Genomic DNA, 25,272 nt, shown 5'->3' with positions numbered 1-25,272 from the left:
GCTATGTGTACGCATGTCATGTGTCATGAATGTGAAAATATGCATATGATCACTTCGGCAAGGCTTACCAGATACAGATGAAATCCTAGAAAAAGAAAATTAGATACCTAAATCTATATTAGCATGAAGCTAAGTACTAGGATTCGTGTGACAAAAGCCAGGCCAAGCAGCCTAGAGGCAGATATTATTTCTCCTGCTCAGCCCAAGGTGCTTCCGGGAGGAACTGTAAGCACTCTCAACTGCAGGATCTGAGATGTCCAGATACTCCTCTAGTCCAGGAGCTAACCTGCTCAGGAACAGTCCCTGAATATATTTAATGTTAAATACCATGTTAAAGTCATTCATTTTGGGTTTTTGTTTGGTTATTTTTTTAAAGGGTATACAGCAAATCTGCCATGTACGAATGCAATTTTCATAAATACAAAGTAAGTAAAGGATGAATCCAGAGGAACTAGTGTGATTATTTTGGCAAATAGTATACATGCAAAGAATAGTTTTTAAATACAAGATGAATTTAGCAATTTTTTCAACTTTCAAATAATCTTTCTTTAAAAAAGTTTTAAAAAGGCAAAGCAATATGAAGATGGAATGAAATACATAGTTTCAGGACAAATAAAATGTTTCAAGTCAACTCAAAGCACTTCCAAGGCCAAAACAAAACTCTCTAGTATTCCCATAAGACCCATGAATAACACTGAAATGTGTGAGGTTTATAAACAGAAATAAATTTGCAGAATGTGACACCTCACTATTCTGAATCCATCACCTTGATTTACAAATTGTGAAATTGCACTGGTGTTTTATCTAGAACTTTATTTGAGTTCCGTTTCAATGCAACTTTCAGTGGAAGAACTTGAAGACCTTATTATAACATAACACAAAATGGAAAAAAAAACAAGCCTGAGCGAGCTTCAGAAAGATATTTTTAGAGCAAAATAAGACTAATGTTTTACGAGGGCCTAAAAGCCAGTCCTGCCTCCCTCTGACTGCCTGTTAGGGCTTTACTCTGGACTGCTAGTGAGAAACATTACTCTTAACAGCTACTCATGAAGCTGAGCACACCTAATATTTAGCCCCAGAAGCTCTCACTGCACCCACAGAAGCTGTAACCACAGAAGGGTATGGAACAGCATCAATCCACCAAAAGCCTACTGCCACTGCTGCTGTTCAATACAAGGCAGTGAAAAATGCTGTGAGTCCTAGATGGAAAGCAATAAGGTGTCAGGACTGGTTGGAAGACCATGGAACAAGGCAGGGATTAACTGGAGGCACAGACAACTGTGGGGTGTAAGTATAGGAAACGCATCTCTGTGTGCCTCTGAAAATGGACATTTTATGTCACAGCATTCTAAAAGCAAGTTCCTGCCAATACAAAGTACAAACAAAACATACAGATTGCTCATATTTCAGGAATACCCAGATGAACTACAGCTTGCATTTAAACAAGTGGCTCTAGAAAAGCCAGACTCCATTCCCATAAAATGAAAGTATCAATGGCAAAATAGAACTTCCTATAAAGATGGTGTATGGTAAAAAGAAGGAGTTTAAAAGAAAATACTGTTAGGAAACAAATGGATTGTCTAGGGAACAGCAGTCTGAACTCCATTATAACATGTCGTCGTGATACACCAGTGTGAAGTTCATCAGAGAAGTCCAGACCCATGCATCGCTATTAATTAAAAAAAATAAAAATAAAAAATAAATTAAAAAAGAAACTCTTCTAAATATAAAACCTATAAAGAAATACTTGTAGGTATGTTTCAAGGGTATCATACATGACAGGACAAAACGCAGATTTGAAAGACAGAAGTGTGAATAAAATTTCACTCAGCACTACTAGAAAATCACTCGCTGAAGGTGCAATCCTGCCAAGGTGTTCCCACATCCTCCACCCACCTGCCAAGTGGAGAGACTGAACCCTTTCCTCTGACTAGGCTGTAGGATTTCTGTATCTCCGCTTTGTCCCTGTTGTGGAATAAAACAAGGAGGACTTCCACATCTGCAGTCTTTCTATCCAGAATACTTTCAAATCCCCATCCTGCTAACCAAACCTGCCCCAATATTCTCAGAATGAACTGCTCTGACACTTGGTCTTGCCAAGGGCTTCAGGAGGTAGAGGGTCTCCATTTCATCTCTTTCCTAGCCATATCCAATGCAGTTGTACTGGTTCCACCTTGCTAGAAACCACAGCCATTGCAACTGAAAGCAAACGTCATTCTAAACGCTAACACTGTCCTGTAAAACATCGTAATGCACACCACCACCTCAGGTGCCATGGGGTGGTTGCTTTGGTAGGACTTGGGTAAGAAACAGTGCCCTAATATACCGATCTTATTTCACCGGGGAACAACAGCTCATTAAAGATAAGAAAAGCAAAATTCAAATGGTTTGGTCTTGCTCTGAGAGAAGTTAATTCCATAAAAGTGCTGTCTGCCTGGGAGCAGAGAGACCAAGCAAAACAAATACCATAGGTAGCCTGGAAACTGGAGAGCGGCTGAGGTGGAGTGTCATCTGACAGGGCAGCGGGAGAGCTCCGGGGCTGTAAACGCGTACCAAAAAAGTTGGGAAACAATTGCACTGAATTCTGGGCACCCATGGAGTGCGTGAAGTAATGGGAACCTCAGAAGCTTATCTAGCTAGGAATGGCAAACAGCAGCAAAACAGAGCTATGGCAACAGAGCCCCAGGGTGTGAGCTGGGGGCTCACCAGGAATGTCACACTGTAAGGACTCACACAGGCCAACTGGGAAACAGCTTTGTCCAAAATGAATTATTGCTAACAGAGGGCTAGAGTCACTCTGTAGATTCTGCCAGTGAGGTTCAGGCTTATAGTTTCACTCCCGTCTCTTAAGGCATGTCTACATTGCGTATTTGGCCTGCAGCCTAGACTCAGGGGCTTTGGCCTGGCAAATCTCTTGACTGATTGCTGCTAGCATCCAAATTAGCACACAGCCGGCATGCTCCCCGCTGAGGGGAGGCAACTGAGAGCCGAGAGGTGGTAAGAAACAATTTCTTACCCCGCCCCCCCCTTTTCAGATGGTTTTGGAGAGCAAGTATAGGAGTGCTCTTCATCAGCTTCAATGCAGTCATCACGGGTTAGCCTGAACCCCTGCACCTGTGGCCGAGGCAGAGAAAGTGCTTTCGCCTCCCATCAGGTACAGCTGAAAGGTAGTGAGGAGCTGGTTTGTACTGTCTCTCAGCTACTGCTTGCTGCTCTTAATGTAAATTTCTATGTTGACACGGCATTGAAGCATCTGCAGGCACCTCCAGGAAGGCTGGGTCTTTGCTTCTCAGAAGAGAAACCTCAGTGTCACTGACGAGGCTCAGGGCAATGACACTATTTACTCAACAGCGTGGATGGTTGGTAAACGGCGACATAAACATTGATTCAGGCCCAAGCCAAACACAGAATGCAAACTTGGCCCAAGCAGGGCCCAGTTTTCCAGTAATTTTATTCTGCCAAGAAAGCAGAAGAGCAATTAAAGAGGGATGAACTGACAGTGGAAAAGCACAGCCAAACAAAAGGACATGTCTGCAACCCACCATTACTGCCACAACAGAGGTAATACTAAGCAAACCTATAAATATGCCTCTAATCGTGCGGATGCTAGCTGGTCGCAGATATTTAATTCATATCAGGATCCAGCACAGCTGAATTAGCATGGACCGTGTCCATGAACTATTTAATTGGGGATGGTGCCCAGCAGCGCCACTGCACTCCTCACAGCTTTTCAAAAGAAACCTCTTCAGACTCCTGCTGCATTTTGATGTTCCACCAAACAAGTTAGCAGGCAAAAACATTTCCAATTAAGAAAGAATAATAATTAAACACTGGAAGAATGTAGATACAAAATAAATGTCAGACTGGTGATTATGAACATTCTTGGGGAAAAAAATAACCACTCCAAGAAATTAGTGTTACAAAAGAGGGTTGATAAATAACGCGACCATTTGCATCTGGTCAAAATGCATCCTATTTCAGGCAGGGAAGGGTTGTAGCAAACTGCGTGTTGGGTATTTACTGACCAAGAATAACTCAATGAGTAGCAGTGAAATAACAAGCCAATTTCAGAAAACCATAATGTTTGCACATCGTTAATGAACTGAAAAGAGGCAAGAGTCAAAGAGTCACGGAATAAGGTGTGTTGATTTTGCCTTTTTTCTTTTTCTTTTTTTTTTTTTTTTAAATAAAGAAATGATTCACTCAGCTTTAGCCATGATCATTAATTACAAAATTAACAGGCATGTGACAATAGACTGATTAGTTTAGAATGTGCTTACCCTGAAATACAATTAATTAAGGAAAGCAATTGTGATAACAAGTAGCTGATTTGTACAATGAAATTAGATCTTGTCTTTTAATTATAAGAAATTGCATCCTCAACAGTCTGTCCAACCGCTATCCAGGCCAGCCACTACAACTGCAAATGAAGCAGAGACAACACACTTGGGCTAAAAAGGGTACAGAAAATAGATTCTTTGCCAAGGAACACACACTGAATCTACAATAAATTATGTAACTCTTCTTTACTGGCCTTGGATACTGTTTAATACAGCTATTATGGATAGATAACAACATTTGAATAATAAGAAAAATGTGCTATACCTGAGGCTAGCAATTATATTCCTACTTGCTATCCCTAGAGCAGAGCTGCAAGGAAGCATGGTAACGATGAGAAAGGTATTTGTCAGAAATTAAACCCGCTGTTATTAGCTAATATATAGTATAACACACTTCAATCCTATTTAACTGAATAACATGATGTAAGTTACCATGATGACTTACTCTTCCCAGAAGTAAATCCAGTTAGCTGCAGGACTTCTATATGCGCTGCTGGAAACTGCTATGGCTTTTCTTTAAGACTGAGCATCCACTCCATGAAATCTGTCTCCATTGATGATGAGAACAGACAAATGAGAACAAGCAAGAAATGTCACAACAGAATTTGTAAAATTTTGTCTGCAACTTATTTCTGCAAACTCTGACAGAATATTTTTCAGTGTTTGGGACTCTTCAAAAATGTTTCTTCCCTATGGACACTAATGCCACTTAGCATGAGCTCAGCTGTAGCCATTTCAATTTCTCAAAAACCTTACAGGATGTAATTACAGGACCTCCTTTATGTGCACTGCTCTCATCTACTCCTCAAATTTTTGGGAAACTGACTTTTTTTCCTGGGTTCTCATCCCTGTGACACTGAAATTAACCATAAAGTACAATTGCACAAAGCTTAGCTCCTAAGGAAACCAGGCTACAAAGCAGCATTCAGATTTACCTGCTTTTGAAACTCACTCCATCCATGTTTGAAGCTTTTCTGTTCGTATCTGCAAACCCAGGAGGCTTGAATATTCACCTAACAATGAGGGGTTTGGGGGGTCTGATCACATCATAAACTCAGAAGCTTCAGATATTCATCAAATGCCAGTGAAAATACAGCACTGTGAAGCAAAGCAAACACTGTAAATGATAGCACTAAAAACTCCACTACCAAGATATTCCAATATAGTTTTGGATTGGTGCCATTCCTGCGCTGCAAAGTCACAACTATCTAGTTTTTTGCATTTGTTTTTCTTCAAGGCTATCAACTCAATAGTTTCTCTTGGGGACTTGCTCATTTTGATGCTGTTTTTTTCTTAAATATATCTGCCTTTATACAAATGTTGGATATCTCAGTTTTGCTTACACATCTAGTGCTCAGATGATTTGCTCTGATGGTGCTGGTAATCTGTGAAATTGAAATATGCAATAAAAAGCTCATGCAAAAGCAATTCAGAAATAAATCTGAGCACTGGAACCAAGGCAAGAGAGGATGACACGTCTATACCCGTTTCACAGAAACAGAAAATGTTAGTAGCCTTTACTAGTTCAACAGCACTCCCATGTATAAAGTGTAGGGGATAATTTATAGTTAAATCTTACCCATTTGCTCCAGCAGCCTCTAAGATCAAAGAGAATCCAAACCTAGAAAAGTTAGGAAGGCTAAAGACCTTAGGAGGTTCTACAGCAGCACTAGAATATGTGGTGCAAATAGCTACTGCATATCAAATAAACATAGAAAACAAACACTTAGCCCCCTTTGCTGTGCTCACGGAGGAAGAAGAATGAGAGAAAAAAAAATCAAAGAAATGTCTATTAAGAAGAGAAAATGTGCAAAAATGTGAAGCACTTGCAGACAGGAACCTGTCACGAGTTGGCTTTCTGGAAAACTATCTTCGAAATTGTCACACTTCTTGAATGAAAGAACACTGCCATAATACCTGTGCATTTGTTTTCTGCAAGTGTAATTTTCAGTCCAACCATCATTAAAATGAGAAATGGGTCATTTAGACACTGATCAATGGGTATGACACTAATAAAATAGCGTACCTCAATTCTCTTCTTTATTTTGACGTTAAGAGTCTTGTGAGAAAAATCTAGCGAAAGACAGTGTGCACTCTGTCAATATTATCTCATAATGATGCTCCTTTTTTGATGAATGCACGACGTGAGAGATTTGGGTATTTCCATGGCAACTTTGTTTGTCTAGCAAAGAAAAGCATCATCAGGGATATCAATGGCAGATCAGCTTTCTTTACTTGCTTAGAGGAAGAAAGAGGGCTGGAGAGAGAATGATAAATATGAGAAGCTGTCATACTTGATATACACATTTTTTAGCAGTATAAATTGGTTTCTAGCTACTGTAAGTACAGCTACACACTCTCTCATATGCAACTCCCATCCATTCTGTGACCACAAAGGTGAAAATTAGTGATGTGCAAATTATCTCCTTGTTTGTGATTTGCTTGTTTACACTCAGAGCTTCAAGAACAAAACTGCTGAGGGTTTAAGAGAAAAAGGATCGTGGCACCATGAACTGAACCACACTCGCTGAAAACTCTACCACATCGTGACCCCCAAAATGCAGCAGCAAATACACAGACTGCTGGCTTCATTGCACGTTGTGCTTAGATAAAAGTACCTAAGTGCTTTATGCAAAGGAAAGCCCAGGCTTTTTTGAGAGTCAGAGTAAGTGAAATATGAATGATCAGGAAATAAGAAAGCATGCCGTCATTGTTCTAGCAAGGTCTTGGATTTTACTTAGAGCTACTGTTTAATAAATAAGCCAGTTACAATAGGTATGCAATGGTACAATGGGTCTGGCAGTAGAGTGAGTAGGACAGTGCATATTCACAGCCCGTGTACTAACTGGATCATGCCCCCCAGCACAAACTTTAATCTTGCCATGATTATAGCAACAGTCTTTGGCTGGCTGCAAAGGAATGCTTTGCCAAAAGCAAAGTTATAAGGTCTTTAGCAACTGAAATGCTCTAGCACTTGTTCTTGACACGGTAATATTCTGTACATATATATTTATTCCCTTGGGTGGGTTTTACCTGAAAAAAAGGGTCCTAGCAAGTTATTAATTTTCTGGTGCTGTATGCTGAGCATATTCAGATGATTCTATTAACACTGGCTCTGCATTAATAGATACCCACACCAGACATATTTCATTGCTGTTTTGAATGGTATTTTCTCACAATTGTTTACCTTATGACCAGTTGTAACTTGGAGTAAAATCTGATTCCTGCCAACTTTTCAGTCCTGCTTCCCATCTCATTTGTTTATAAGCCTGATTTATTATGGGTGAACTTCTCAAGGATATGCTCTGTGGCTCTTACTATTTTTTAATAAGAGTAATACATTTTTTTGAGCACTTGAACAAGTTAAATGGGGCCAGGTTGTTCAATGGTTTACACTGGCATCATTCTGCCGGGCTTCAACGGAACGCTGATGATTTAAACCAGCTGCGGGTTTAGTTCATAAAAGAACTTTAACAGCAGGTAGCAGTATTAATTACTCACTGTGAAAAATTAAAATGAAATACAACAGCTCAAATCCTTCCCTTTAAAACCAGTAAAAAGGTGAGCCTGCTTTAGATACGTTTGATGAACAATGGCTTAGCAAAGTACAGTAGTACTTACGCTATTGTGGATGATCACCAAGGCATACTATCCCTAGAAAAATAAATCAAGAGATCATACTCCCTATACGGTACATGCTCTGGAGGGGAAACGAGAACACTAGAGGAAGCAGTGGCTGGCTTGGCAGAGGAGGAATCCCTGGATTTCAGTCCATGGTGTAAAGGCTATTTTTGTGTTCTGCACTACCCAGCAACAAAGATGCACAAACTGTTTCCAGAGCAAGGGGTCGAAGTCAGATCTCCCTCCTCCTGCATGAATACACAGGATATCTTGTGAAGAGTAAGAGTCACTATTTCTCTCTGACTTAGGGAAATATGAAGCAGAACAGTTCTGGAAAGAGAGGAGGAGAGAGACTGCTTATCCTTGCCTCCCTTTAACAGCTTAGAGGCTAGTGGACAGGGTAGATGAGGGAACACGCTTGGAACATACGCTCTGATTTCACAGATTGCAGTGCAGGGCAAGAGCTCCATCCAGAACATAGAATCATTAAGGTTGGAAAAGACCTCCAAGGTCATCTGGTCCAATTGTCCCCCTACTACCAATGTCACCCACCACACCATGTCCCTAAGCACAACGTCCAACCTTTCTTTGAACACCCCTGGAGATGGTGACTCCACCACCTCCCTGGGCAACCCATTTCAAAGCCTGACTGCTCTTTCTGAGAAGAAATGTCTCCTCATTTCCAACCTGAACCTCCCCTGGCATAACTTGAGGCCATTCCCTCTAGTCCTATCACTATGTACCTGTGAGAAGACGCTGACCTTCAGCTCCCCACACCTTCCTTTCAGGTAGCTGTAGAGAGCAATAAGGTCTGCGCTGAGCCCCCTCTTCTCCAGACCAATCCCAGTTCCCTCAGCTGTTCCTCACAGGACTTGTGTTCCAGGCCCTTCGCCAGCTTCGTAGCTCTTCACTTGTCACATTCCAGGGCCTCGACGTCCTTGTAATGTACTGAGGGACCCAAAGCTGAACACAGTACACAGATTTACAAGGAAAACTACACAGGTGGTAGCTCCTTTCAACACTCTGCTCTCTTTCCCCGCTTCCCTATCAAGCTTGCAATGGCTGCACAGCTCCTTTGCACCCAAATGCGTCACTAAGGCTGCATGCACCTGTCCCACTACAATTACAGAGAGAACTGATAGCAGGACAGGATTTGCATATTGCTGCGGTTTGTGCAGAGCCGTCAGAGCTGGAAGAGAAGGCTCTTCCAGCAGGCAGGTGAGCTGGGCTCTGACGGGTCACCAGGAACTTCAGTTCTGTCTGTCAAGGCACAAGCACCAGGGAAATCTCTGGCTGCCTGGCAGCAGCAGAGCTCAACATGATGTGGTAGCAGAAGAGTAAGCGTCAGGGAAGATTTCAAATGTCTATCAGAAAACTCAATTAGACACCTCTATGATGTGCTGGAAGTAGAGCAAGGTTTGGAAAATTGAAGTTTGCGGTTTAGGAACCTAAGTTTGTGTTCAAAGGGATGCATACCCTTCAAGCCACTACCAGTGGAAGCTTAAGCTTTGTAAAGTAGCCCAAAACAAATCAGAAGCAACCTCACCTTTTCAGTATGCTGTTCCACCTGAGCTGATTTACCTTGCTTATTCCAAAAAAAAAAATCAAGCTCATCTATTGCTCCTGTCCATAGTGCATTTTACCCCACTGGGCTGTAACTCTGTAGGTTGTATCTCTTCAGCCCTCTCTTTTTGAAGCTGTTGTGCAGACACCTCCACCTACCCCTCAGCAGACCAAATTAGACACACCACGCTCTATGGCAGGCAGAATGTCTTGCTATGGACCCAAAGGCTTTGTCCAAAGCTTTGCTCAAGGTTTGCTCACCTGAAAGGCCGATTCCAGTTGCTTCAGCCGTTACTGAATGCCTGGCTCTTACAGATGGCCACACACCACTCCTTTGGATGTTGTTAGCCCTCATGGGCCCCCTATTTCTAGGTAAGTCTTTAAACTATGGAAAATTCTACTGCCTTCTGCTCCTAAACCCCACACAGGTGGTTACAGACATTTTTTAATCCTCTTGTGGACATTTGTCCTTAGGGAGCTACTTTCTGCTTGAAACATCTGTACCGCAGAGCTTATTGCACAGTCAATTGAAAATACTGCCTGTTGTTCCAGTGAGCAACTTGGATTCAGACTGTAGGCTTCATGGTCTACGATGCTCAAGGGGATGAGCTGAGATAGGCAAAGAATAAAATGTTTTAGAATAAAACGTTTTATCTGAAGTTGAAGTAAGCCTTGTTCACATATTTCAGTGTCTCCCAAGAATGGCAACATAACTTTATTCTTAAATTCTTCGTGAAACGAAGGCTTGGGGGCAGTGGGAGCACGGAGTATCTTCGTACCGTCACACAGCTGATGCAGATACTGTTACCATAAAGGCTGTGAAAGTCAGGGCTCTATCTAGCAGAAAAATTCCATCAGCTCAATTAACTGCTGTTCAGTAGTCTCTGCAGATGGGATGGTAATCAGCAGTTGTTGCCAGAGTCACAGGACAGCTTATGAACTTATAAATCTGTTAAAACCAAATGCAGAGTAGGCAAGAGCATCAAGCAGATTTCAGATTCTCCTTGGAGAATAAAGATGCTTCGAGATGCTATGCCGTGACGGCTACCTGCTTACAGAATAAACAAATGCATGCAGTATCGCTCACGTTAAGCTGCAGAAACATGCCCTCATATTCTTCAGTCAGAGAAGTCCAGAAAATCATGTCTCAGCGTGAACACCTCGTAGAAACACTGATGAAAATGACTTTCCATCATCCAAAAAGTATTCACACCTCAGCAAGAAGCTAAATAAGGACACTGTTCAGGGAGTGTCCCAGACACAGAACTATTGTTTTTAATCCTCTTACTCAAATACGCACAAGCACAGAAATCTCCTAAGGTGCTTAGCATTGCATTTGACAGAAACAACCTATGGCTGTACAAAGTTAAGGGAGAAGGAACAAAGCAGACGTGTCTGTGTTTGTGAGCAGAGAAAGTTCATGGACTGGGTCAGCAGACAGCGCAGCGAGGGCAGGTCAGCACCCACGGTAACGGGCATCCTGCCGGCTTCCCGGCGGTGCGTGGAGATGTCTCAGGAGGCTCACGCAGTCTGGATTTCAGGTCCCACAAGGCACAGGAGCCTCAAGTACAATGCTAAAACAGCCTTTCCTGGCAGAGCTACTCAACATCCACAGCGTGGAGGGACATTTTCCTATGAAGCAGATTTTAGACTATCAGCAAATTCTTATTTCTTTTGTATAGTTTATTTCTGAAAAAGGTTGTCTGAATCCTGCAGAATTTCTGCTTGCTCTGCTACAGAAAAACAGCTGGATCCACCCAATCTATCACTGTTTTCCAGAGCAATGCTAACAGCAGCAAAAGTGAGGATAAAAGCACAGCTCTGTAAATGTTTCATCTTCTCTCCCATTCTTTTTTTTTTTTCCCTCCACTTTTATTCTCCTTCTAGATTTTTACCTTTGTTCTTTGTTCTTTCCATGTATTACTTTTTCTTCCTAATTGCAATTTCACCTTCACTGCCATCTCTAGCTCTTCTTCCCTACCTGTGCCCTACTTCAGGAACAGTTTGTGCACGCTACAGAGCACTGCTGGTGCCCTATATATTGGAGACCCAAATTTTCTGTTCCCGCTCCTCTTCTAGGTGTTGGATTCTGCTTACACTCGCACCAAAATAGCAGTCCCTATTACTGAGATATACAGATTACTGGAGGGAAAGGTGAGAACAAATCAAGGTGCAGCACTTCAAAGAGGAACTGTGATTTGTGGTATATCGTTTACTGGCTTTTGCAATTATACTGTTATATTAGGAAAAGGAACTCAATACATATCTATGAGCACTTACAGGCTCAGAAAGATGTAATTTTTGGAAAATAGGATATGCAAGACAAACTAAAAATGCTTATAGAGTCACTAAAAATATTGTAAAATCTTGTTTTTAACTTTTTCAGCTGGTTTTAATATCCTAATTTAGTTTTTCTACCTCTACACAGATATTTTCTAGGCCAAACTGTCATTGTGAACATCAAAACCAGCAAAAGTACATGCAACTAGGCATCATGAAGAATATTTGTGCAACTCTGAAAATCGTCAGAAATCAACACAAAATAAGTTGTGTGATGAGACCTAGAAAATCCGTTTGTTCCTGGTAGCTTCTCTTCAGCAGCCATCAGCTCTTCTCTTAAACCAGACATCAAAGGTCTGAAATTCCACAATGACTTTTGATGTTGGCACAAGTTCAGTAGTTAAAGTTGAAGACTTGTCACATGAGGAGTTTATGCCAATTATAAAGCATAAAAAAAGAAATCGCACACATGCAAGCATATGTTCATTATTATAGCAACACGTCCACCAACGCTCCCTTCTTTCTTAACGTTTGGCTTATTTTTATGAGAAAATAAAGATGAAAAATAGCTCCGGTTTTCAAAGTAAAATGCTTGAAAGAAACAAACAAACATCAGTAGTTGCTTTGCCTATGTGTATACTTTATTTACTTCCAGGATTTCATTTTCAGCTACACTATGCCGGTACATTCTTCAGCTTAACCTCCCTTGCAGCTCCATCCCCACACCCCCTCCATTTTTCTATACTGGATACTTTTTGTTTTTAAATACAAGATCCCAGTTTCCGACTTCTTATAGCATTGACCCATGGACAGGTCCCTTCCCCGTGACTCATAATGGCATAAAACAAGTTTACCTGTGCATTTAAAAAAACTAGATGACAGTCTGAATTCTTGTCTATGAGATATCTTTTAACTGCTCCTTAATATTGCTAACACTTCACAAGGTTGTAATTACCCCCTAATGAACGAGTGAGCAGATACCCAATGGGGGCAAGCTTTTCAAAAATAATCTGTATGTTTTCACACACAGAAGCTATAAAGGCCTGCAATTTATGGGTATTTAAGGGGTGGGATTGAGGATGAATCCCAGGAGGCAGATAAGCTGCAAAGCAAAAAGGCCAACTGAATCAAGCCCAATTGCAGCACTTCCCAGTCAAGTGATGGGCCAGGGTGTGAAGGACTGAATTACATGCAATAATTATTACCACGTTCATTAACTTCTTAAAGGAAAATCTTCTAAAAGATCATAACATTTTGGCATCCAAAATCTCCCTGCCTTTCCAACAGTTGTTTATATAGCTTTGTCCTGGGGAATACTGATACATATCTCACCAAAATGATTTGACTTCTTCCCAGGCAGGTAGATTCCTGATGGAAACATTTCTCCTTTCCTTCCAGCTCACTTGATGCCCTGCTGCAAACCCACCTTCCCAGATTTGACGCTGAACAGTGACCTTGCCACGCAGGCTACCAGAGCATCAGGAACTTGCAAGTTCCCAAGCCAGCAGAAGAAAGCTTAGAAGCCCTCGAAGTCATAGCCGACACATCCAGGGCTTCCAGAGTTTCTTCCACAGTTTGAAGCCTGACAGCCATCGCAGCTTCAACCTGAGCAACCCTTCTAACTTCAGGGAGCTTCCCAAGCAGCTTCCAACAAGTCGGGAGCATCCCAGGGCACCCCAGGGAGCCATGGCAGAGCCAGGAGTCAGAAGTTATGACAGCTGTTGATTATTTCATTTAGGAAAACTCAAAACACATTTTTTGATTTTCCTGAACTGAAAATTTTCCCATTTTCTTTTGAGTGGAAATTTTTGAAATGTCATTTTTTGTTCCAATTCAGAACAAAAACATATTGGAATTCATCTCTCCTCCAGCGCCTCTCCCCATCATAAAACTTCTGAGTCTCAGCTGGTTCTTCTGTTTTCAATGCCCTCATGCCTTTGAAATCTCCCTCTGAGCTCTCTCTGGTGAAATAGTAAAAGCAAGTGTGTGCAACTATTCAGTCAAATCCCAGATGTTTGAGTATAAATATTCTCATCGTATTCAACACGCAAATATCTATTAGAAAGTTTTGGTTTACAATATTATAGGAATGACTCTTCATACAAATGCCAACATTAAAATGCTAGAAAGATAATTCGTGCATAAATAAGAGCATTCTTTATGGTTATTCATTGTTTGCTACTTGCTGTTCATTATTCTTGTTGGAAAACAATCTTGTTTATCAAGCAAATAACAGCCCAGGCTTTCTGTGCCCAGCCACATACTACACACACCGAACAGTGACTGAAGCTTGCAGCCAATGTAAGTAACAAGTTGGAAACGTATTGCCCCAGATTGATCTGCAAAGACTTACAAACATTACTCACAAAAAGTTGGATGGATAGATAGAAAAATAGCAAAAACTAGCTGCTAAACATGCTCCTACCAGTTCTTTGACCCACATTAGTAGACAGAGCACGCAGCAGTAAGGAATTAGCTCTGCCACCTCTCCCTGCCACCAGGGCATGCCCCGCAACCTCAGCTGAGGAGAGGCTTTTCCACAGCTGCCTCTGGGCTCCCACTGCTCCCCGGATCGTGGGAGCTGCAGGACTGCTGAGGAACACACCATTTGTGCTGGAAAGCATCCTAACGCTTTTGAAATCCCAGCTGCCACAGGCAGTTCTTGGGAAAACAGGATCCATACAATCTCGGTGCAAAATTGTGTCACCACAAAACAAAACAAAAGGTTTTTGTGCGGTGGTAATCGGATCCCATCTACAATCATTCATTTTAAGACAAATAGGAAGTGATGAATGAGACTGAAATTCTTTTTGGTATGCGCCACCAGCCTGGATTTTGTTAAGACCAGAGACATGTATAAGGAATGCAGTGGCCATGCTTGCAGCCTCTTTCCCCCCAAGCTGTTTCGACTGGTTCCTCTAGTATTTCTTCAGCAATGAATGCAGCTCTGCACTCGGATCTGCTGTGTTTTCCATGCAGTTGTGGAGGCTTTCAAAAAGATGGAGACAGAGGCCAGGTAGGCGGCTGTATTCTCTCTCCGAGCATCATCCAAGAGCATGCTGCTGGTGATGTGACGGTGACATCTCTGCACTCTGCTCCCCTTCACGATGACATCCTTCCCCAGGTCAGTTTCACATTCTTGATCTCCTCTTTCAACACCGATGAACAACCTGGAGAGCCTGCTGGCTTTATCAACAGATCAACGCTGCTCAGCAGTTTCCAGGATTATGCCCTACATGTACAAGACCGGATGAACAATTAGCTGGCATTTCTGTTTGCTAGCCAAGTCCCTTAAAAATATGTATTTTAACTCTTATTTAGGAGGGGGAAACCCAAAGAATCCTCTTATGATGGGAAGGTGTAAAAGAGATGCACTCAGCAGGAGGCAAAAAGAAGGCAATGAGACACGGAGCTCACGAGCTTCTCTGCCCCCAGTAATGCCTGAAAAGTCTTTAGGAGGAAGAAGCAGCAGAACTAGCGTTTCTTTCGGTACATTTGCCTCTCGTTATCATCATCATCTTTTGTGTTAAGATAAAGATCATGTCTCAGATTCAAGGACCCCATATGAATGCTGGAAATGGTGTAGCAATTCCAAAGTACCCGTTCTTACGTTTAGCTACCTGAAGTACTTCCCCAACTCTGAAGTTTCAAAACCCGGCCCCAGCAGCACATGTTGTGCAACAGAGTTTAGTATGGCCTTTAGCTCATATTAGCAGCCAAAGATGCTTTGACCCAAAAAATAAACTGCTTGAGGCTGTGGAGGAGTGCCTGTCAAACCACGAGGGGGGTGGAGCTGCAATGAAGCCTGCTCGTAATGCCGTGGGGATGTGAAGTCAAAAGTTCAGCTACTGTGTACTGCCTCTCAGCAGAAGCTCCCCAGGTGATCCGGTGACATTCCCCCTACGTATCGGCACAACCAGCGAAGTTGAGGTCAGTACAGCAGAGGTAAGGCTGCAGCTGAATCTTGTATTTCTCATAGGAAACAAGTTTTCTACTGTTTTTTTCTGCTGTTGTGAGAAATACACACAGCCATCTGCAACAGAAAAGCCACAGAGGATTGCTTATCACAAACCAACAAGCCTGTCCCAGTCAGAACCACCTTGGGTTCAAGCCCAACTCTCCTGGGGCCATTTTTTGGCAACATACGAGCTCAAACACCTTCCAGTTGTGTCAGCATCACAACAGAGAGGGGGTTTGTTGAGGGTGCATAGCAAAACTTTCATACAGGCTTTCCTGAGAGTTATCAGTTCCCTCATTTTGTCAATATTAGCTCTTAAACCGCTGTGCTTATGACAACCCCACAGGAAATACAGAAATAGGTTGCAGGAAGGATTTTTGCTGCTTGGTATTTTACACACTTTAAAACAGTGCTTCTAGTCCCTCGAGAATTTGCACTTTACGCCTGGCATTGTCAATGTTTTCAAGGCAGACATATTTGCAGCAACAAACACAACCCAAACAATGTGAAACTGTAAACGCAAAATTCAGGTGGTAATTAGGCCTGGTGGAATATCAGAAAACCTAATTGTTACATATATTGTTCGGCAGGTTTGACAGATCTAAGAATTTTACTGTAATTATTATTTTATTGCTGAAAATACCACCTGTTGAAGCATTATACAAATATTTCTGGATTATCATAATAATATAGCCTAGATCAAAACAATCATTATAAACCTTAATTATTCTAAGAACTGGAACACCACCGGTCACTAAGCCCAGCTGTTGGCAACTGTATGTATTCACCTCCTGTTTTCCAATGAGTGACTTTCACAAATGCATTAGAGGAGCTGTCATTTTCAGAAGTGTCCTGTTGCGAGACCCATAGCACGCTCATGCTCTAGTGCTGCCAGGGGCAGCTTCCCAAAGAACATCAACACTTCCACTGTGGATGGAATACCCAAACTGCTTTTCCTAAAGGATCTTATGCTACTACTTGTTCACTTACACAGCAATGCTATCAATTCCCTGGTATTCTACCATGTTATTTAAGTGTTTTATATAAGGTGTTTCTAATAGCAAAGAAGTTCTCACTTGGAGCATTTTTGTTAATTCCTCAGGAAGCCACTAAACTGGAGCACTTACTGTAGAAAATTAAACCCAATGGCTTACTCATATGTTTATGTTCTGTCAGAATAAAGAAATGCACTACAGATAGCGAAATTCTTTTCATTAGCTTTTATTTATGGTCAGACTGCAGCTGTAGCCTTTGGGCTCGCTGACATACTTGAAGGGTTTTCTAAAATAATAAATACATTGGCGAAAAACAGAGTTAGAATTTGGCTTCATATTACTAAGGCAGTTACAACAAATGCTACCCTTTAATTACCTAGTTAACTTCCTTCAAATTTAATTTTAATTAAAAGCAGAATTCAGGCTGCATACCTAAATTTTAACCATATGCTGATAAAGTGAAACAGAAGATAGTACCAAGCTGTTGAACATTGTATGGGTTCCTACCAATGAACCCACATGATTTAGCAGCACAGGTCCAACCCAGTCCGGTCGGGATTAACCTAACGCAGGAGTCTGTGCATAGCCTATAGCTAAGAGCACTTTGTTGCTGGAACGCAGCACGCCCCAGCTGTAAGAGGAACCCCTCCACTAGCACTGCTCTCCCCTCCACTTCCAGGTTCCTGCAGATGGAGTCAGCTCAGGCCCATTTCCAACATTTGATTTAGACTTGTCCTAAACTCTCAGAGGCGCAAGTTGCTTTTTGGTTGTGCAACTGTAAAGCAGACGGTAGTCCTAGCAAATAGTGGCAGTTCAAAATACCACTTCAGAAGTACTGCCTAGTACTAAACTCAGTCACTGATTGCTGCAGAAGAATAGACAAATCTGAGTCATACAGATGTTAGAAGTTTTACGTTTGCAAAATCAAGCTATCAAAATGTAGAAAACATCTTAAATAAGGTTGTCCAGGAAGTAAATTTATCAAAAAAAAAAAAAAAAAAGAAAAGAAAAGAAACAGTATAATGCAGTTCCAAACGTGCAATGAGTGAATCACATGAGCACTTGGCTCAGGACAGAGAAAGCACAAACTGTAGCAGTAGTAGGTTGCCATCTTCTTTATTGGACAGCCCCTGAAGGGAAGATACCACACAAGTGCTTTGACAATGCATCTCAAGAGAAAAAAAAAAAGTTTCAGAAACATCAGGTATTACCTTTGTAAAGCATTACTTTCCTGTGACTACTCCTAATATCTTGTGATAGTTCCTTCCCTCTGCTGTCTTTAGTTAACCAGCATCCTCCCCAGGTCACTCAACTCCTTAGCTGGCCACAGGTATCCCTCATTTGCAGTGTTCCTTGCCACAACCCTTCATGAAGTTAACCCCCTTACATTGCTTCCCACCTGCAGTCTCCACCTCACCTCAGAGGTGAGCTTCCCTCCTGATCAAGTCTCAGCTTCCTCCTGCCTTGCAGCCACCAGCTCTGGTCTCCTCACCCTAATCACGCAGCTTCTACTCATTTTTCTCTATGCCAGAATCAAACTTTGATCTGATAAGCACTGTCCCACATCTTAGACTGGTACTGACAGCACAGAAAAGTTTCCTTCTGCAGCACCAAAAAGGTTTGACTTGCTTGAGTTTTAAACTTGGTCAAATTCATACTCAGTCGCTGTGCATAAAGGAACACCAAAAGCTATCCCTAAACCTGCAGCTACTCCTCTGACAGGTTTGAGGCTCTAGCAACATCACAGCCAACTGGAAGAAACAAAGAAGAGAAGAGAATAGAAGACATGTGAGTTCTTTTTTCACCTTAACGGAGGAACTTCCAGAAAGTGATTTCAACTGAAATACAGCATAGACACAAGAGGGGAAAAAGCTAACAACAAAAACCACCCAAGAATACATTTAGAATGGAAATAAGCAAGAAGTTTCTGATCACGTAAGAATCAGGGGGTTAAGAACCCCTTTTGCAGCAGGTTCCCCCACCACCACCACCACAGTCCCCAGATCCTGAGAGCAAGACTTACAGGATGCACTTTCCTGAATGTCTAGGCAGAAAACGAGACTCAATGTCTCAGGAAATTCCACCTGTTGCAAATCCCCAGCATGACAATGTTTACCCTTAACAGATAATGTAAAAATCAACTTGTCAGGGAGCATTGTGAGGAAGAATGTGAAACTATCACTGATGCCACCAGGTCTGCCAAGAACGCGCAGAACAGAAAGACAAATGCAAGAAAGAGGAGAAGCGTAGTGTGAAATCACAAATGTTTTCTGACAAGGTCCCTAACTGTCGTTACCAGCCTCTGGTGAAACCCAGTACTGCCAGGGACGTGATGATGCTGCGCTACAGTTCAAGTGAATCCTGGATGCCCAATACATAAAGATGTAGACGTGCAAACCAAAAAGGAAAACACACCTCTGCAGGGCCTCAGGGTCAGTAAATACTTCATTGAGAAACCCAGTGTTAAGCAGTGGGTCACGCCAGCTCAATGACTAGAAAAGGTCAGGTTCAAAAGAAAACCAGTAGGTTTGTTCATTGCTGCCTTTGTTTGCCAAAGCCCTGAGCATTTCCTTAAGATGCAGATGTTGTGCTTGAGGACCAGGTATTGTAAAATCTGGGGTACCTTGTCATAATGAGCGGAATGAAGAAAAGCCTGTTGCATGACCACAAAAAATGAGAAGAAATCAGATATGTTTACATTAACGTAAGACTGATTTGAAACAATTAATTTCAGATACAAAGCACTCTCACAAATTTAGCTGAGACATAAGAAATCACAACAGGCTTGTTATGAGACCTAACCCCTCACTAGCAAGGAATAGGTTTAATAATCCTGATGTTTCTCAGACAAAACATGTGGGGACCAGATGTCATTTTCCCTTCTCCAGCAGAAAAAATAACTAAATGCAAGTAGACTATTGTTTGAAAAAATATTTCCTATTTAGAATTTATTTTGCTTTTTCTTAATAAAGCTATTCATGCCTCTGGATTTGAAACTCCTAGTATCTACAGAGTGATGGTTTGTTCAACATCTACTTAAATTTGCTGCCTTCCACCTCCATATCATGATTCGTGGGGGAAACTTCTGAATTGGTCAGCTTGATTTTTGAAAAGCCTTGCTCCATTTAGGCTTACCTCTCATTAGTGAAACAGAAGCCTAATTATGCTGGTGTAGACCATTTGGACAGAGAAGATGGTAATTTACAACTACGTCTTGCAGTAAGGAGTGAGCAGTATGTTGTCCATATACTGCTGTGCCCAGAAGTCCTTTGCATGTGCACGTGTGTCTAAAATTAAAATCCTCATTTTCATTTCTCAAATACGGTGAAGTGGCAGGTATAAGCAAGTAGTCAGCAAACACTGTCCGAGTACCATAAAGGACTATATCTTCCACATGGAAACATATTGTATTCTGACGAAAGGGAAGAGACGTGAAAGTAGCAGCAGTTCAGGCAGCAGCAAACAAGAGACCAGCCAGACCCCTGACACAGACTTCACCATCTCCCAAGCCCTCCCTGTGACCACTCTGGCCAAAACTGTGTCCAAGCACTGGCCTCCAAGGGACTCCTGTCCTGCAGATTGCCCAGGTGGGCGCTCATCCCCTGCACGCCCTGGTCTGCCCTGGGTCCTTCTCACTGAGACTGGGGACTCTGGGGGAGCGTCCCCTGCAGCCTGCACAGGGCTCAAGGCGCTGCCTGGCCCCTTCCGCTTCAGAGCCCTGAACTGCTCCCGCTGCCACATATGGAGGCAGAATAAAACAAGCGTTGCTAACACTTGTGTGTACGTCACTGCGATGATAGCGTGGCAGGAAACTTATCACATTCTGAATGTACTTGTGAAAATCCCAATCTCGATGTGCTGGCATTTAGATGTTAGATGTATAACATTTTTAAGGAAGCTGGTTTGATTACAAAGGAGAGGTCCCAGTGTTCTGGGTATGGAGGCTTCTCATCCACACAGAACTACAACACTTTTTTGACCTTCTTCACTTTGGCTGCTACAGAGATGCGATAGAGGCTGCTATCTCATCACTGCCTCTGCCATCTGGAGCCCTTTACTTCCTTTCCTGTTTCTCAGGAGATCCTTTGGTATTTTTAGGAATATCAATTTGTACCTCTCAGAGAAACATCCACGTTTGCCAGAGAAAAACTCTGCAAACCTGGCGGATACATTACGCGAAGACACGTTGCAGTCATTAAGTGAGGTGACTGCTCTCAAGCCCATCACTTCCCACTTCTCACATCATCGTCATTTTTTGACCTCTCAGTCTGTGTGATTTAACAAGGATTTAAACTTGGTAACAGCACAATAGCTTCTGCCTGCATCTTGCCTTAACCTTTTCTGATTTCCCAGTGTAGTTTTCATTTTATTCTTACTCCCACTTCTAATGGCTTCTTGGCATCTTGTTTCCTAACAACATACTATTAGCACTTCTCTATTGTAATCCCCTCTTTAGCTGCCTAACCCAACATTAGTATTAGCATCAGCACTATCGTGTTATCATGTAACATAGCTGCATGAAAAATTACAACAGTTGTGCAGCAGTTACAGTGTAATTACTTAGTGCCACTCAATCTGAAGAGCTGTGGTAATAGGTTGCATAACCAATTAAATTTCTGGATTCTGCTCACAGAAGCAGCTCTGAAACAGAGTCACCATAGAGGTTTCTCAATCCTGTCTGCAACTGATTTGGAGCAGTGATGTGTGAAAGGGAGCCAAAGCCTGAGGTCTGCCTGTTTCTTCCACTTTCCCCAGCAGCAAGTAGAATGTACTACCTTGGTCCCACAGACTCCTGCACTTACTGAAACTGATGGGGTCAAGAAAAATCCACTTTGTGGAAATTCCACTCTTAGATGACTGAATTTATCTTCTGCATGGGATGTTCTTCAGCCTTAGACACAAGTCGGAAAGCAAAGAGTAAGCTTTTTCCAGTAGATTTTCATCATCCAGTTGTTTATGAATTTAAATCGTATCCAAATGAAAAGTGAATAAGCACCGTGATGGCTATTCCTTTGACATCGTTGACTTATACAGTGTCTAGACATCTGGAAAACTACTGTAGCAGGCTGTTTTCATACATGGGAGAATTTTCTTTCTTGAATAACAATGTTTTCTGTTTTTCTGCCATATATTTGTTGATAAACATTGTGGAAAAACTAAGACATTGCCTGAATTATAACAAATACAACAATAGCCTACATCTATATTTTTCCACTACTTCTTCAGTTAAAGTTTGATTAGAAACAATAAGATGAAACTAAGAATATATACACACGTACAACCATATATACGTACACAGAGAAGACGAGTACATTTGTCTTCTAGAAAGTATATACAAATCACAAAAAACTTCATTCCCTTATTCAGCTTTAGAAATGTTCACACCTAAGCCAATCTCAAAGATTGAAGCATGGTTACTGTTACGTTTATGTGATAAGAATTTTGAGGTTGTTCTTTTATTTAACTTCTGTCCTCTCATTTCTCTTTGTGAACACGGATGCAGTGAGGGAGAGAGATTAATGAAAATATGGGAGAGAAGTGAGAATCTTATTGTTCCCCAAATAAAAATGAAGAACTAAATCCTTAATATTGCCAAACATCAAATAAAACAACTGGAGGGGGAGGGAGAAGGTTCCTCTCCCACCAAAATAAATAAAAAGAGCAGCTGGAAAGGATTTTTTGTTTGTTTCATGGAATATCCCCTTTTTCACTAACAGTAAACATCTTTCAACAAAACTTCAGCATCACTAGAACAAAAATCTCTCTTCTCCCTCCCTCCCATAATAAACAGCTTTGAATTATTTCTGTACTGCTTATATTAATAGTGACACAGCATGAGGGAGTGCAGAGAATTAAGAGGGGCCACTTGTGAGAACTGCTGCATCATATAAGCTTGACAGAATCAACCAGAAGAGTTTAATCAAAATTACATTATCGATTTGTTTTAGAAATCATATTAAATATCTGCCATAATCACAAAGCATCAGGAAGACTTAAGACATCTTCTCTAGCTGCTGCAATTGCCCTTTCTAATAATTTTTTTCAAGAGGAAGTTATCGTTCCGTAAAAAGATGCTGCTGCTTCTTGAGGAAGGCTAAGGCCAGACAAATTTAGTGTCTGACCAAATAAAAACTTTTTTCCCCAAAAAAAGATTTTTAGCTGCAGAATGACAATAGGTCATTCAATACATATACAATACAAGTATTACTTGCACATCCAATAAAATATGTCTAATGGCTATAGAGAATTTTAAAAGTGAGATTTAATGCCTTTTTAAAAGCAATTTGATATGAAGTTCAATCTCTGGGTTAACTGAGTAAAATAAAATCCCCATAAACAGACAAAGAATCAGTTTAGTCAGCAGGTTAGTTTGAGCAGAAAATTGTAACCTCTATGCTTTAGAGTGATCATCCTAGTCATTTCTCAAGACAACCCAGTGACCGCTCTGACCAGATCAGTAGATTGCGTCTGAGGAGCCAAGCTCATCACTGAAATTTATAGAAAAAACTCTGCTTTGCTTACAGAAAGTAAAGATACAAAAATTAATTATATGGATTTTAACTACTGCATAGTTCAAAGAGTTTGCATGTCTTTTCTAAGTGGTTCTTTCCTTCACTGTTTGTTTCTAAAGAATTATATTCCTATGTGAACTCTCTCCTCACTGTCCCCTTTCTTCAGCATCTGAGAAATCAGCATTTTCCCACTTTCCACACTACTCCTTACTTTACTTGAACTCTGGTCTCTGTGTTTGCTTGAAAAGTCCAAAGTGTTAGAGCTACCAAACTAAACGTCCTTCTAACACCACCTTGTCTTTTCAAGCATATTTCTGCTCATCTATGTCTCTAACCAACACCTTCTAGTAAGTACTTAGAGAATTTTCACATCCACAAGAATGCCTTCTACCACTTATCTACAGATGCACACTGCCCTCATGTTTGTAAGGGCTGCTGAAGCCATGTCATATTGCAATAGCAGTCAGTATTTATTGCCATAAGGAAAAACCACAGTAGCGTGAACAAGAGAGCAACGTACAAAAAGAGTTCATCTCTGTTTTGCTTACTCCTTGAAGGATCTCTCATGCTTTGTAGCCCACTGAAAAATTTGTGCAAGGTAACTCATACCTGTCATGGAGTAAGTATTCCAGTCTTCCATCCTTCCTTTTTCACTCCTGTCATAATAAAAAATTGGCACCAAGAAAAATTTTTGTTTTTCAAATCAGTCCTGGTCTGTCCTAAAACTTGATCTCAGTGCCAACAAACTGCAAACTGAATACTGCCACACAGATAATAAATAAAAGATTAAGTTAGAGTAAAAAACAAAACATTTTTATCTTCCCAGGACTTATAGATCTGTGCTCTATATGCCTCGATAACTCTTCACCTTTTGTGATTGTATAGAGTAGGTCTGTATATGAGATGATCTTACGACATTCTATTAGAAACTCTTTTAAAAGCTTTTAACGATTACAGAGCACAGTATCTCTAAAGGGTTAAAAAAAGGCCAACCTGAAAATTTCACAAAGTTACAAAAGATCCACTACTTCATTGGAGATCAAGAAATTGTTTTCTGCAGCAACCCTGAGCCAAAAGCTCAAGGTCACCTTCTGCACACAAAATCTTTAGCAAGCCCTAGAAGCCAGGTAAAGTGTTCTTCTGGTTAGTTCCTGCCCATACTTCTGACTAGTGTTAGAGTCTCAGCGTCAAAATCCTAAGCTGAAAGCTTCATTTAAAATATGTTACCCTTTAGGATCTGATTGGGTTATGCCGGTCTTATCTTAAAAATGAGGGACACCTTACATCTCCTGTTAGGCTTGATTTGCCATTTATTTCCCTTTGCAGCTATTCATCGCTACACAAAGTGACAGCATAAAGCTTTACTATATCAAATTTTACATTTCTCAGGCACATTTTTCAGCCTAAGGAGACAGGAGAAAAAAAAAAAAAAAAAAAAAAAAAAACAGCCTCATCGGTTTTGATGAGCACCAAGAACCTTTCTGTATTATTCCGCAATCCAACATTCATCACTCATGTAGGTAAAAAATATCACTGTGTTAATAGGGCAGATTCCTTGACTAATTCTGTGGCCTGAGTGTTCTGCTTCCTCTCTCCTTTGGTGCAAATGGGAAAATCATTTTAAAAAACAAAAACAAGAAAAGCAGCTTTATCTCACATTCAAATGTTCAACCAGAAGCTCCCCAGAGGCTTCTGTGATAGCTCATTCATAATCTAATTCAACTAGAGTAGTTAAGTGATGCTGCTGTACAGTTTAAGTGCCTTTACTAATTTTCCTGGCCCTGGGGGGCTTTGAATCATATATTTCATCTGAAATGATATACATTTCAGAGAGCAATCACAAACACTCCCGAAGGAGTGCAGAGGGACATCTGGACAAAGAACTTCCTTTCATAAATATACATCCTGCATCATTTTGTAGTCACTCAGAGTAGTCTGTACATGCAGTTTGCTCTGAACATATAAATTCAAGTCCCCATTTGGGATTCTGCTATGAACTTGAA

The 25,272-nt window shown here is 41.2% G+C and overlaps 1 long non-coding RNA gene across 6 annotated transcripts in view; it reads right to left on the bottom strand.

Moving 5' to 3' along the window:
- The window catches only part of LOC118171654, a 173,333-nt gene that overhangs the window by 83,907 nt on the left and 64,154 nt on the right, over window positions 1-25,272 (bottom strand). The window lies entirely within an intron of this gene.

This window comes from Oxyura jamaicensis, chromosome 9, assembly GCF_011077185.1.
Source record: "Oxyura jamaicensis isolate SHBP4307 breed ruddy duck chromosome 9, BPBGC_Ojam_1.0, whole genome shotgun sequence".
Lineage (NCBI taxonomy): Eukaryota > Metazoa > Chordata > Aves > Anseriformes > Anatidae > Oxyura > Oxyura jamaicensis.
This window is presented reverse-complemented; position numbering and strand designations above follow the sequence as displayed.